General features: G+C 44.3%; 1 long non-coding RNA gene across 1 annotated transcript in view; it reads left to right on the forward strand.

Moving 5' to 3' along the window:
- The window catches only part of LOC110404045, a 34,221-nt gene extending 22,900 nt beyond the window's left edge, over window positions 1-11,321 (forward strand). The window contains exons 2-3 of the long non-coding RNA XR_002442036.1: window positions 3,957-4,133; window positions 7,924-11,321. This is a non-coding gene — a long non-coding RNA (uncharacterized LOC110404045). The remainder of the gene's footprint in view (window positions 1-3,956; window positions 4,134-7,923) is intronic.

Below are 13,973 nucleotides of genomic sequence, written 5' to 3' on the forward strand. Positions count from 1 at the left end.
AGGGATTGAGCAGCAAGGAGCTTCCTGATGCCTCCCACAGCACAGAGCTCCATAACATCCCTGATCCACACTCACTTCAGGTCACCTGGAGGTGCTCAAGGCCAGGTTGGATGGGAACCTGGGCAGCCTGATCTGACAGGAGCAACCAGCCCACAGCAGGGAGTTGGGACGCAATGATCTTTCAAGGTCCCTTCCAATGCAAGCATTCTCTGATTCTATTATCCTGTGTTCTAAGCAGTTCTGGAAAGGATCAAGACCCAGGCAGTGACTTTGGTGGGAGCCCAGTGTGAAACTTGTACCTTTTTGTTTCATTTTCAACCAAAACACAGAACTCTGGACTTTGAGCTCTGTTACTGCTTACATTTATTTAAGCCTTCTCCCCTCAAACTTCTGAAGTACCTGAGAAAACTAATCCATGCACTTTTAATACAGACATCATCTCTTTGGGTTATGAGTACTGTCATTCACAAGACTTTTCCTCACGCCAAAACATCGATGCTGCCTCAACCCAGGGCAGGCATACATAGCTTTTCAAGATGAAAGGTCAAAAGATGTGTCTGAGAAATATCCTGCAAGTTAGAGAATGCTGGACATCACCACAAGGAGACAGTCACGTGAAAAGGAGTTCCTATTCTACCTTGAAGTGCACCTTTTGTTTCTGTAAAAATATTGTCATACACTTTTTTTTTCCTCCTTGTCAGCTTTGCTGCAGTGAAAAATTTCCACAGAGCTTTGCTTATGGTTCTCCTGGGTAGCAGCCAGCTTAATCTATAAAATAACTGACAAGAACAACAGGCGTGTTTGTCTCTGTCCACAGGATTTAAACAGCGTGGGGTTTGAACAGTGCATAGTCCATTAAACTGTGCTCACATAATATCTACTCAGACCTTACAAGCTTTGGCTTAAAGGCCAAACCCATTTCTTTCTTTGAGACTCCTCTCTTTGCCGCTTACTGCGATTAGCGGGGATTCATGTGCTGCGCATCGTACCACTGGGTGATGGGAAAAGCAGCTTCAGTCTCCTTATCAAAGCACATGTGGGATGAAGGATGGTCTTGGTGCAGACAGACACTGCTTTCCAAGTCCATCTAAACCTCACATATCATATGCATTGCTTTGCATCATCTCTCAAAGGATCAATGTGGCTCACACACCACTCAGAGCCAGCCAAAGGCAATACCAGCGAGATGCAGCAAAACCCTTTAAACTGGGGATCCACTTCTCCAGCATACAGCAGCTGACAGAAAAAGACATCAGCACCTCAGCCCTGGCTTATCTGCCTTCTTCAGCTGGTGTATGTTGCTCACGTCCTAGCACTTCCCACCAGCATGCTCAGCATTCAACAATTCACCCTTTCTACCCCACTCTTATCTCTGAACTACAATTTCCAGTCTCTCTTAAAAAGCTTCCTAGATGTCCTCAGGATCTCACTTCAGTAAAGTTTAACCAAGGATTATCCATGCAGTTTGAACTTTGGAAGACTGGTGAGGCTTTTTTTCTCCAGAGGCCAACTGCCCATCATTCAGCTCAACAGCTCACAAGCACGACCCTTCATTTTCCTCTTTGGCTTGCAAGTAACAGCACACGCTCCTCAAGTGAGAAATGATTATTTGATATAGAGTTATAAGCAGCTCACAGTTATTCTGCGTGCGTGTTGCATCTTTTTCTCAATGATGATTAATGTTATTCTTACCATGGGGCCATGCCAGAAGGAAACATTTGTGCAACGGCAATTTTTAACACTTTCTTTGGATTGATTTATGTGCTTATTTGTTTTTGACTTTTTGGCCAACTGCAAATGATGCCTTTAGTTTTCAGAGGGTGTACGGACTGAGTAATTTATGACTGGCTAAAAGCAAGTTTATTGAGGAAGGACTATTTATCACTTAGCCGTAACTGAGTGGGATAGATTGAATGAACGAGTTTGCATAAACAAAGTGTAAAGGTGTGAAGTTGGCATTTAAAGTAAGCAAAAGAACAAACCATGCACACTGAAAACCAAATAACAAAATTAAAATAGATGTTAAAAATCCAACAAGGAGTGGATTAAAAAAAAAGATCAATCCTGCCCATGTGCTACAGGTAGATAGGAGAATCACACTCATAGGAAGAGAGAGTTACTGAAATAAAGTATTGATTTTCTGCTGAAGGAACTGTAAGTATAAAAGGACAATTAATTTTTAAATGAAGGTAGTGGTTATCTTATTGCTCTCTGGATATAGAAAGAGCCTCATCTGTCTATATCAATCTACAACATTTCACTTTGTGCTCCAAGGCAGCGCATTTTTAATCGAAACTAGATTGTTAAGAACATTAGAGTATGATTAAGTGTCCAGACTCCTCCTTTATAGATTTGAACTTCAAACTGAGGGCAAGTTCATCTGATACACACAAAATACATTCCTGAAACAGCACTTCAGCTTTCCTTCACCTGGGATTTGGGGTCAGCATTGGCTCATTCTTCCCTCCAGCCTTCACATCCTAGCTCTTAAATCTTTTCCATGTGAGCAAATCAGAGTTGCTATCTCTGTAGGCATCCTAAAAGCAATCAGGCAAGCTCATTATTTTAATGTCTCACCATTTTAATTGCCACATCTTCCTGTCTTCCAGCTTGGATAAATATATTTCCCTTTCTCCAAATAATACGAGACATCAGCTCCTGTTTCTTCCTTCAGATCTCCCCCTTTCCCACCAGACATGCACAACTCTACTCTTTCAAAGAGCACAACAGCCTCTCCCCAGCTCTTCTCACCTTCTCCATTACCAAGCTGATCTGCACATCCCTCTGGCCCTTCTGCCAGCATCTGTCACTTGGTGAGCACCACCTAGACCCCTGCTGTGTGTCCCCTCACAAATGGGTGGGGAGCCTTGCAGTGGCTATGGAATCACAGAATCATTAAGGTTGGAAAAGACCACTAAGATCATTTAGTCCAGCTGTTGACTCATCACTACCATGTCCACTACACCACATCTGCAAACTGATCTCGCTGTACTGGTGCTCAAGCACTGGGTCATCAGTGCTGAGTTCCAGCTGTCATCTTCCCCAAGCCACCTATTGCCATCACACCTCAACCATGAGCTCCCTGGAACAGCAGTTGCCATTTGGGCCCATGCTGACAGACACCTTAGCGTGGCAGATATGGTCCATGGCAAAGTCCCATGGCCTCTACAGGAACAAACAAAAACAAGGCTTTGAGCAACCTGCAAGATGGCGAGTGGTGCTGCTGGGCAGGATCAGGGCTGTCCACTACAGTTGCTGCTGGCACAAATATTTGAGCATCAGGTCCAGACCGTTATTCTCTGGTCTAATAAGGACTGTCAGCGTGAGAGGTCACCAAGCTCCCCAAGAGTAGAAACAAGTTTTCTGACCCTTTGGCTGACCGCAGTGGGAAGAAAGGTTTAAGGATCCCTACGTTGACCTTTTTGTCCCGCACTCCAAGTTAACAGAACCGAGTGGGGAGATGGGTTTGTCATCCAACAACATCCACATTTTTCTGGTTGAAATTATTGTGCGTAAAGAAGAATAGCATCTCAAATTAGACTGAAAAATCAAAAGTAATAGCTTTTAAAGTGTTGCTATACCAGGTTGGATCAACCACGTTATTTCACTGAAATGTTTCCCTTTACTTTTTGTCCCTGTAAAATATATACATATATATGCACAAAAAACTAAAGAGACAGACACCCGAGCAGCACAATTCAGACCTGGGTCATCTTTTGCTGATTAAGAGCATGGGTTTTACTCAAAGAAACAACCCAACTCTGGGCTCAAACATTGCTGCCTTTTAGGATCAGGTGTTCTTCTCAGGAATTTCTGATAGAGATCCATCTCACATCTGACTGTACCCGACTGCCTCAGGCTGTCACAGAAGCGCGTCCCTACTGCTTAATGACTGTAACGCCCACATCCTGTGTGATGAGCAATCGCCAATTTTTTTTCTTTTTTCCCCCCTCCAGAGCACACCAGTGATAAGAACCGCTTCCAGGTCTGGGTGGACGTGAACCTGAGCGGAGCCTGAAGGCGTTAACGGCACGCTGACTAACAAAACTTTTAAAATATGACTACAGTGAGGATTTTAGCTCCACAATGCTGCCATGCCAGGATGTGACAGGCTTCCTACCCAGGTCTGGAAGGTAGGAATCTGCTTGCATGTATGAAATAGCATTGTTTATCTTCCCTCTGCACAAACATTGTTTTGGGAGAGGAGCAGAGGATTTTTTGAAAGTGTTTAGAAGTGCATTCTATGGGTTGAGATGAGTGGAAACATAATTAACCAGCGTAGGAACTGGTTTAGACAAGCTCTCTGCAATCCATGTGCATTGTGACTTTGTCTTTAAAGTGACAGTGCCAAGATTTTCAGCTCTGGGGGAGAGGAATCGTCTTTTAAAGCATCATGCCTAGGTAAGAATGAAGGTGAAATCCAGGCACGCCACTTAGCACAAGCATTACATAGCACCCATAACAAAGAGGATGCCAACTCATCTCTGTCTGCTGGCATATACAATGTCATAAGAAAATGAATACATATGACAGTCCATGAAAAGAGCACCGGGAAACAAAAGAAGAGCAGAGAACAAAGGCTCAAGATGAACTCTCCCTCGAGGGCCACTAGTTCTCCAACCCTGCCGCAATGCCCACGGACCACACGGGACTGATTTCTGATGGCGAGAATGGTCAGACAAGAGGCAGACAGCCCCATGGCCATCCCCAAGCATTCTCCTGGGATGTTACTGAACACCTGGGGATTTACAGAAGAGCAGGCAGTCATAAGACTGCTAAGCTTCCTAATAAATTGGAACCCAGGATTGCTCTCATTTGTCTGATGGCTTAAAAAAAAACAACTGGATAGTTTTCAACAACTCCAAAGAAATTTTAAAAGTGCTATTCTACAGCTGAGCGCTCACAGCTTGGGAAGAGTCATTTCCCAGAATTCAGCTACTCAGAGAAAGTCAAGCGTGAATATTTATAATTGTTTCTGCTCAAGTTTTTGTTTTCTCTCCATGCATACGCTGTCAGAATCATCAAGGAAATGAAAACTGAGGCACTGGCCAGGGTGCTGGGAAATAAGCAGAATAAGTTCTCTATATATTAGAGAGATAGGGGAGCACAAGTAGCAGCAGACAGGCCCAGCCCCAAGAAATATGTTTTCCATCACTTAGTGCAGAATAATTGCCACATTGCAGGAACCTTATGTTTATGGGGAGAACAGAAGGAAGATTGTGATTGGTCTACCCTCGAGAATACAGCTTTCTGGAAAAAAAAAATCTTTCTGTGCCTACTGAAATTGTTGACTTCTTTGCAAAACATATCAATTTAAATCTGAAAAAAATATTAGGTTCAAGCTGTCACTGTATTTTGCTGTGTGAACTATAGCTCAGATGCCATATGCTTTCACTCTGATCTCTAGGTGAAGCTTTCTGCCCAGAGTATCCTTCTCACAGAATGGCTTGGGTTGGAAGGGACCTCAAAGATCACCCAGCTCCAACCCCCTCTATGGGCTGGGTGCCCCCACCAGCTCAGGCTGTCCAGGGCCCCACCCAGCCTGGCCTTGAGCACCTCCAGGATGGGGCACCCACAAAACACTGCTCCCTTTTGGTAGGGGTGGGACTGTGCTCCAGAATTTCCTATGAAACATCACCCATCTGCCGTTCCGTGGGTAATGAGATCCTGTGATATGGTTTGAAAAGAGATACCCAAGAGGATGGATTTTCCTGTGGGATCTCAGAAAATTTTCTGAGGAAACTGTTCATATTTTAAATGAAGGCATATTTAATTGAAAATCCAGATTTTCATCGAAGATGAATACTGATGGAAATGTCCAGGTAGTTCTGAAATTCCGCAGAGGTTAAGTTAGTGTGAAATAACAGCACAGCCAGGAAGTCAGGAGGGAAAAATCAAATCCATCCTCATTTGGACCTTCATAGAAGTACTAAAAAGGACAAGGTTACATTAGTAGTTCTGACAACTTTTTTCTTCCACTCCACAAAAGCGTCCACACACAGTCTTGAGTCTTGCTCACCAAATTAACTTATAACGTAAGATCTCTTGGCTAGCAAAATAGGCATACAAACTTCTGCAAAATTGTTATTTCAGCATTAAGTCCACGGTACTGTTTTCTCAGCATGAGGGACTCTGCAGGGAACTATGAAGCCTTCTAACCTCGTCTCTAATCTTTGAACTGAATCTACTCTTCCTCAGAGCCCCACATCACAATATGGGATAACTGGTAATGTCCAAAGGTGCTTGCTTCTGCCATAGACTTCAGCTGAAGCCAAATAGGGTTGCAGAGACTTCTGGAGCAGCAGCAGCACAATCTTTTCCAGGGTAACACCAGCAATAGAGTCTTCTGGGGATTAAAGACCTCTGGTCAGGCCAGATGAGCATCACAATCCTACCACACCCCTCAGTGATTATTTTCCTGGCCCAAACTTGCTGCTCTCTCCTAAGGATGGTAAACACATACAGTGTCTGCTTGGTTTCATTCACTTTGTCTTCTCTTCCAACTCCCTGCTGCAGGACTGGCTGTTGCAGTACTTTCTGAGTTTTCAGGAAATAAGAATCAGCCATCCCTGTCCTTAAAATAGACTAGAGAGCCCAGCTGATTTATCCTTGTCCTGTAGGATCTAGGAGGCGGTGAGATTGGAAAACTTGAAAGGGAATAAATTATGAAAGTAGGTACTGTGATTTATTTATTTTAAATAAAGGTCCTCAGTTCACCCTTGGAAGAATTCTCAGGGCAGATGGGTTCAGTAGCTGCTGGAGTACTGGCCTGCAGCTGGCACAAGGTGCTGCAAGGACACGATGCTCCAGTCAGATGTGAACTGCTGCTGAAAGAGCCCTGCCAGCAGCAGCATCTCCCTGCAAATGGAACTGGGCAAACCTGGCTGGCATCTCCTTACTGCACTGATGCAGTTATAGAGAGCAGCTGCACCATTTGATTCCCAAATTTTACTCCAGTTTAACATCATCTCTTTCCCCATCTCCACTCCCAGTGAAACATGGCTTCGTTCTCAGATTGGTTATTGTCTTTGATATGAAAGACATCTGCTTGTTTTAAGGAGACATTCCACATTATTGCTCTTTTATACCAGAAACTCTCAACGCTTGTACCTCTCACCTTGACCATGTCAAGAACCTTCCCCCACTCACCCTATGAGCCAGGTCAGCTCCTCTCCTTAAGCACTGCCATACCAAAGCCATTGGGGGCAGCAGCCAATGAAGGATCCAGCAGTATACCTGCAGTAAGGAGTCAGTCTCTGCTGAAGTAATTTTGCTTATGGATTCAGATAAGGTCAGAAGAGACCTTCCGCAGCACAGACATCTGCATTAAGTAAAATAATTCATGTAGGAATCGCGTAATCACCCATACCTTTCTGGGTGATAAAGCACCCACTTAAAGGATATTACTCCTGAAAAAAATCATCTATTGCCTACAGAACCTGTGAGTAGTAGAGATTAAATGTTATGGAAAATGAGCATGCATAATTTTCACTTTGCTTTGTGCCAGTAAGAGACAGGGAATGTTTGGACAGGGAAGAAAGTTGGGATAGAAACAGTCTGTTCTGCCATTTGTCTGGTCTTTCACATTAACAGAAGAGTGGAAATATACCTATGATTGGGAAATTCTAGGCAAGAACAGTGTCTGGACCTCTCAAAAGATGGTATTTCAAGCTGCTGGTGTTTGTCCACTGCTGTTCCTCTTTTCTTTTGTTAACGTCTGTTTCCATTACCTAACGTTTTAGCAAGAAACATTTATGGGCTTCGTGAACAAGGTGGTGATTAGGGTTCTCCAGCTCACAGCTCCCTGTCACTCAATCTATGAGATTTCCAGCAGGTTGATTTCCCCCCTGAGAACACATCACAGACTTTCCTCTTCCCACTTGTACTGAGTTTCCCCAGTGTCTAACACTGTTTGTTTTGCAGGTGCTCAATGATGTTAGCAGCAAACATAAACCCAGATGAGGAGCAGCATGAGCCATGGAGGGACCCACCCCAGAACCTGCATATGTTGACGTGGACAAGGGACTGACATTAGCATGTTTTGTCTTCCTCTGCCTTTTCTTGATTGTGATGATAATTCGCTGTGCAAAAGTCATCATGGACCCTTACAGTGCCATACCCACATCCACATGGGAGGAGCAGCACCTGGATGACTGAAGGGACTTGACTAGACAGAGCCATAAAATGCTGTAATCTAGGAGGTCTCTTCCTACCAAGAAGGCAAGCAGAAACAGCCACTTTTAGATATGCAGGATGACGGCAATATATTTAAGAGCCAATAGTTCAAGTGATTATTGCTCAATAGATCAGGACATCAGCAAGCCATTCTGAAAGCACAATAATACTATGCAGCAACCCTCATTTTAATGAAGACAGTCATCACATAACTCAGTAGCACAACATGTCCTCCAGACTTTTCCTATAGCTATAGCAAAGTCTGCCCTCTCAATGTCTCCCACAAATTCAGGGCTTCGTTCAGAAATAGGAATTTGAAAAAGCAATAAGAATGTCTTCCCTGAATACAAGATTGCTTCAAATACCTTCCTGAGTCATCATATTTGTGTTTGGGAGGGCAAAGTTTTACAGTTTTGTATCCCCAAGCATTGTTAGGTAGAATCATAGAATCATTAAGGCTGAAAAGACCAAGAAGATTGTCTAGTCCAATCATCAACCCAGGAGAAGGAACACTAAAGCACCATGGCTATGAGCAGGTTTATTCTCAGTGAAGTAGGTTGTGCCCACATGCTCCCTACCACGGTGCTGTTGTATTTCCAGTGATCAAGATACAGTGACACTCAAACTGCAGTTCTCCAGGGGGCTGTGGGCTACGGTTGACTCAGCAGCATCACCTTACTCTATCCTACTCGTGGATAACTAGATATTTTGCCATCTGCCATTGATCAGTCAGATCTCTTGCAATGAGCTTGGTAACCACAGTTCACAGAGCAGACCTTGGACACCATTGGCTTCAACAACATAGAATTGGCAATGTTTATCAAAGAGTGATTCCATATGAACCTTCATTAATCTTGTCTTTCAGACACAGTTCAGTGGTATCACACAAAGATGTTAAAGACAATAAGCAAAGACATTGTTCCTAGCTTTGTCAGTCAGATTTGGTAGCCTAAGTTACAGTAGCAACAATATGCATTCTACCTCAAACAAATTCAGTACCTTTAAAAGATTTTTTCCCCATATTTTTGGATGATTATCTGTATATTTCCTTTGCTCAATATATTAAGAAAGATGTGAAGAAGGGAACTTTGGAATTACATTATTTACCTTTTGAAGAGTGGTGAACAAAAGTTTCTCACATCCTCCACTTCTTAAGTTCTAAGGTTTGCCCACAGCTGCCTTGAGTGACTACACATTTGGCTTAAGGGATTGCGAAGAGCTGCTGAAGCGATCAGGAGTAGGTACTGCAACCACTAGTGTCATGGACAAACAAGACCTGAGAGCACAAATCTGCAAGGACACTTCATTTTCTCCTCTTCCTCGCCATCTTGTTTTCTGCAAACTTGCCATAAGACAACACAGAGCAGATTAGAAAGGTGGAAACACAAAGGTTGGAGCAAGGAACCAGGACATAGACTTTGTAGGTTGGACATAGATTCTGTTGGTTGCAACTCTTGGCTCTGACAGATTTGTTTGACCACTGCATGAGTCCCTTCTTTCTGTCTAAGTCTACAAATGTGCAGAACTGGTACAATACTAGTAGCTTGTCTTGCCCTGTTTCAACTATATCATATCACTGTATAAGCACTTGAAGAGCCTTAGATAGGGACATGGAAATAAGATGTTGATTTACAACTCCATGTAAAACTAAGCAGGAAGGTCTGAATCTCAGTGTACAGCAAGGGAAAAGGGAAGGGAAAATCTCCACAGCAGAGAGCTTGTCCAGACCTCCATGCACTTTTATTAAGGTCAGAATATCCTGAGTCATTCTGATGGCACCTGGCTTTATTGCCTATTCCACTGAGTTCCAAGGAGTACTGAATACAGAATAGCAGGCTATGAGGCATATGGAAACCCCGCATGCACCTTTTGCCCTAGGCTCAACTGCACAATTTTTGCTAATTTCTATTACAGGAGATCCCGTTCAGGAGATAGGAGAGTTGAGGATCAGCTTTGATCCTGCTATTCTTTACCAAGAGACCTCCATTGCTTCAATAACCCACTGCAGACTGCACACCAGCCTGCTGTTTAGCTTCAGGTTCTGTTAGCCAATTAACCACTAGCAACAGCAGTTTTCTGAGTGTGAATGTTAAAGTCCAACACACTTTGAGCAAATACGTTGGTCTCTTATTCATGAGCGTACCTATCCATACTGTAGCTCAAAGAGCATTGCTGCTGTTCCCCTGACATTTAGAACCTGTTTTTGTCACCAAATTCCATATCCCACTTCAATGCAAGCGGGGCTACAGAATATACAAAACAAAAAAATAGCAAAATAACTATTTGCAGGCTACAAAGGCTTCCAGATTTCAGGTTACCTGGCTGTATTCACAACTGACACAAATCAAGAACAGTGTCTGTCACTACTCCTGGTGCCAGTACTCCTCTCAAGGAGTGCCCACATGCTTTGGCTTTGCTGTGCACAACCAGCAAGCCCCTGTTCAGCTAAAGATTTACACACATACTTAAGCATAAGATCCTGAGCTCCCCAGGGACCAGGGTCAGCCCTGTGCTGTGCCCTTGGCTGGGCAGGGACAGCAGCACACAGCCCTCAGGGGAAGGAAGCCTGTGTGAGAGCAAAGGGTTATGAATGCTGAGGAAGAAAATAGGTTCATTTCACAAGAATATTTGTGGTTATTTATCACCCCTCTGTCCATCTGCACAAACATTTTAAGATTTTATTTTACTTTCTGTTGACAAAAAGCCTCCCCTACACCAAACCTTTTCCTATGACTACCTAAACAACAGTGGGGTTGTTTTTTATAGTTGTAATGTATATATATCCTAAGTTCTGCCTTCCACCAATGGTTACCAACACAGCCTCACCACTCTAACGAAAAGCAATACCAAACACCGTGCTGAAAGCAGCTTTGCCCTGCTTGCATTCTGGGTTGACCTGGCCACCCAGGACATGTCAGTTACTCCACTTCCTGGGAGCCTGGCTGGGAGAGCCACGTTCCTGGGCAGTGGAAGTTGTGTATGAGTAGGGGTTGCATCGCTTGGTACTAATTGCAGCTGCATGTAACAAGTGCCTCTGCCAGTTCTGTTGTTTTTAATCATTATGCCATACTACCAGCAATTGCACTCAGAGGAAATAACGCAAACTTTCTGCAGATGTATTTACTTAATGCAATAAACAGCTTCAACATGGGAAGAAGTTGTGTGTGTTGCAGCTGACCACTTGGATTACCAGGATCCAATGCAGGCACAAATCATGACAAATTGCACCCTAAGTCAGAAGCAGCAGCCGGAGTCACCACACTGCTTGCAGAGCAGCTCCCAGGAGGGATGAAAGCTCCGTGCATGGGCAGGAATCCAACCCCAGCCACCCCTTCCTGCTGTCCTCCTGACCCTGCCAGCCCAGCCTCACCAGCCATCACACCGCTCACCTTGGCGGTCTTGTGGTTCTGCACAGCCCAGGTGAATTGATCTAAATAAAGGAAACCAAATCCCCAGTTTCAACCATGCCTTAACGCGGCCATGGGAATACTTCATTGCAATCCATATTATTTTGCATGTTCACTTCTTTCTTTTTAAACTCCTTTCATTAAAAGCAGTCAATACCCTCTGGCCACTGCTCTTTTTATAACCCGGGAGGAAAACTCTGGTTGCACACACAATTTTAAAGCCGTGCACAGTCTGAGACTCCTAGTTGCATTTACTCTCAGGGTTCATCTCAGCACACAGCAGCATTACGAAGCGTTGAGTGATGCGCTTAATTACAAAGCTCCCTGTTTCGTACTGCAACGTGGCCAGGGAGAAATCAGAAATCAAACAAAACCTATTAAAATTACATTAAGCATGCTGAACCCATAAGGAAAGGCAAGGGTGTTAAAACACTTTTAAAGCCAAATGAGCTTTTCAAGCAGCAGCCATCTGCAGATCGATCCCACAGCAGGTTTGAATGGGGCAGCACAGGGCCGCAGCTTCAGCACATCCCTCACGTGCTGCCAAACACATCCAGAGCTTTCAAACAACTTTAGAGCCCAGAAGTTCCCTCTCTTTCTCACTTAGCAGTGGCAATGTGGACGCCCTGAGCAGAGGTGGCAATCCTGAGCCTGAGAAACAGCCTCTTATGGAGAAATTGGATGCAAACATCACCTACCAATAGCATCCATTCTAACGAAGTCACTGCCTCAACCCTGAACAGCTTCTGAAAGAACATTTCACTCTGCGTTATCGCTGCCTGGTTGATGAAGGAATTCTGAATATGCCAGATCTGGCTGCTTCCAACAAAACTGATTTTTTTTCCTCTTGACACCACATCCATTTTTAATTAGAGCCTCTTCAGAAAGCTATTTTTGGCGAATAACGCCAGCGTTTCACACTGAAAACCCATTGTTTCCTTTCAACTCTGAACTGGGCCTTTCTTCTGACACTCAATTAATCCAGCAGCTTTATGGCTAATTAAGACCTGCATTGCCCTTCCTCTGCCCAGGGAAGGAGCTTCTCCCTTTCCACACCACACAGCTCCGAACCCCTCTGGGGTGGGCTTACCTCTCCTCCAGGTCTCTGAAGATCCACAGAAGAACTTCTTCTCCACTCAGGTGACAATCTCAGCACTGTGACAAAGCAGGAGCTCGGGTTTTTAAGCATTGCTTCATTCATTCTTGTTAGAAGCTACTATACAATAAACCTATTGAAAGCAAATTAAAAACAATAAACTCTAGAAACAAAGAGAGCCATGCTCAAATCCAATTGCAGCAGAAGGCTCCAGACACAGAGAGGAAGCTTTTTGTAGAGAGGGTCAAACCACTTCTAATGGCCCTTTAGAAACAAACTCCTCCCAGCACCAGGTGCAGGTGTTGAACCAAGAGCACCAGGTGTAGGCGTTGAACCAAGGGCCCCAGGCTGAAGCACCCTTCTGCTCCACCAGCCCATTTCCCCCTCACAGGTGCCCTCTCCCAAAAGGGAGAAGTCTCCAACACCATCAGCCCACATCTTTACCCTGGAGGTGAAAAAAATCACCTTGGCCACAAAAGCCATTCCTCTCCTTTTTTGGCATCTGCTGGACTTTTGGCCTCCAGCCATGCAGCAGGCGGTCGATGTCCTGAGCAAAGCTTTGGAATTCGTCCAGTCCACAGCCAAAAGCTGCTCGGAGAGCTGTCTGAGCTCTGGACAGGAAAACATCCCTTTCTGGAAACCTGGGATTTCTCAGATTTAATCAAGTTGAGAAGCACCTGTGGGGCTATGGGGACACCCTGTCACCTCCTGCCTGTCCCCATTGTGCTACAGAGGTATTTGGCCAGGAACTGGGGTTTGTGTCCCTGAGATGGAAAACGTAGCTGCATTTTCTTTGCACAATGGTTTTAATGGTTTCCAACAAGTATTTCTGTACCCAAAAAGCACTGATGCTGCAGTCCTTACCGGCTGCAAAATGTCTTGCATCAAGGTCAAAACCCATGAATAGCAATGTACTGCTCTGACACTTCCATCAGCTCTTGTCAGTAGAGATTTTTCCTGGGTATTTCAGAAAACCAGCCTTCCTTCCAGCATACCAAACCCCGCCGTGCTTCCATGGGACGGTGGCATCATGGGAAGACATAATGTGGGTAAAGCCGCTACAGCTTTAGCATCAAGGACCACATGAGTTATTTCCAAATCCAAGAGGGAATATGTCAACTTGTAGTTGTCCTTCAAGGTCATTTGACAACCGAGTCAGAGTGCATTAAAATAAGTATCTGTCTATTAGCTCAATTCAGAGCATCCACCAGAGCCTGAAGAAAAAAATTGCTTTTTTTTTTAATAAACAAGGAGCCACTGTTTTCCTGCCCAGGTCATCCTTTCTGGTAACAGTG

The sequence above is a fragment of the Numida meleagris genome, chromosome 9 (assembly GCF_002078875.1).
Source record: "Numida meleagris isolate 19003 breed g44 Domestic line chromosome 9, NumMel1.0, whole genome shotgun sequence".
NCBI classification, from domain to species: domain Eukaryota; kingdom Metazoa; phylum Chordata; class Aves; order Galliformes; family Numididae; genus Numida; species Numida meleagris.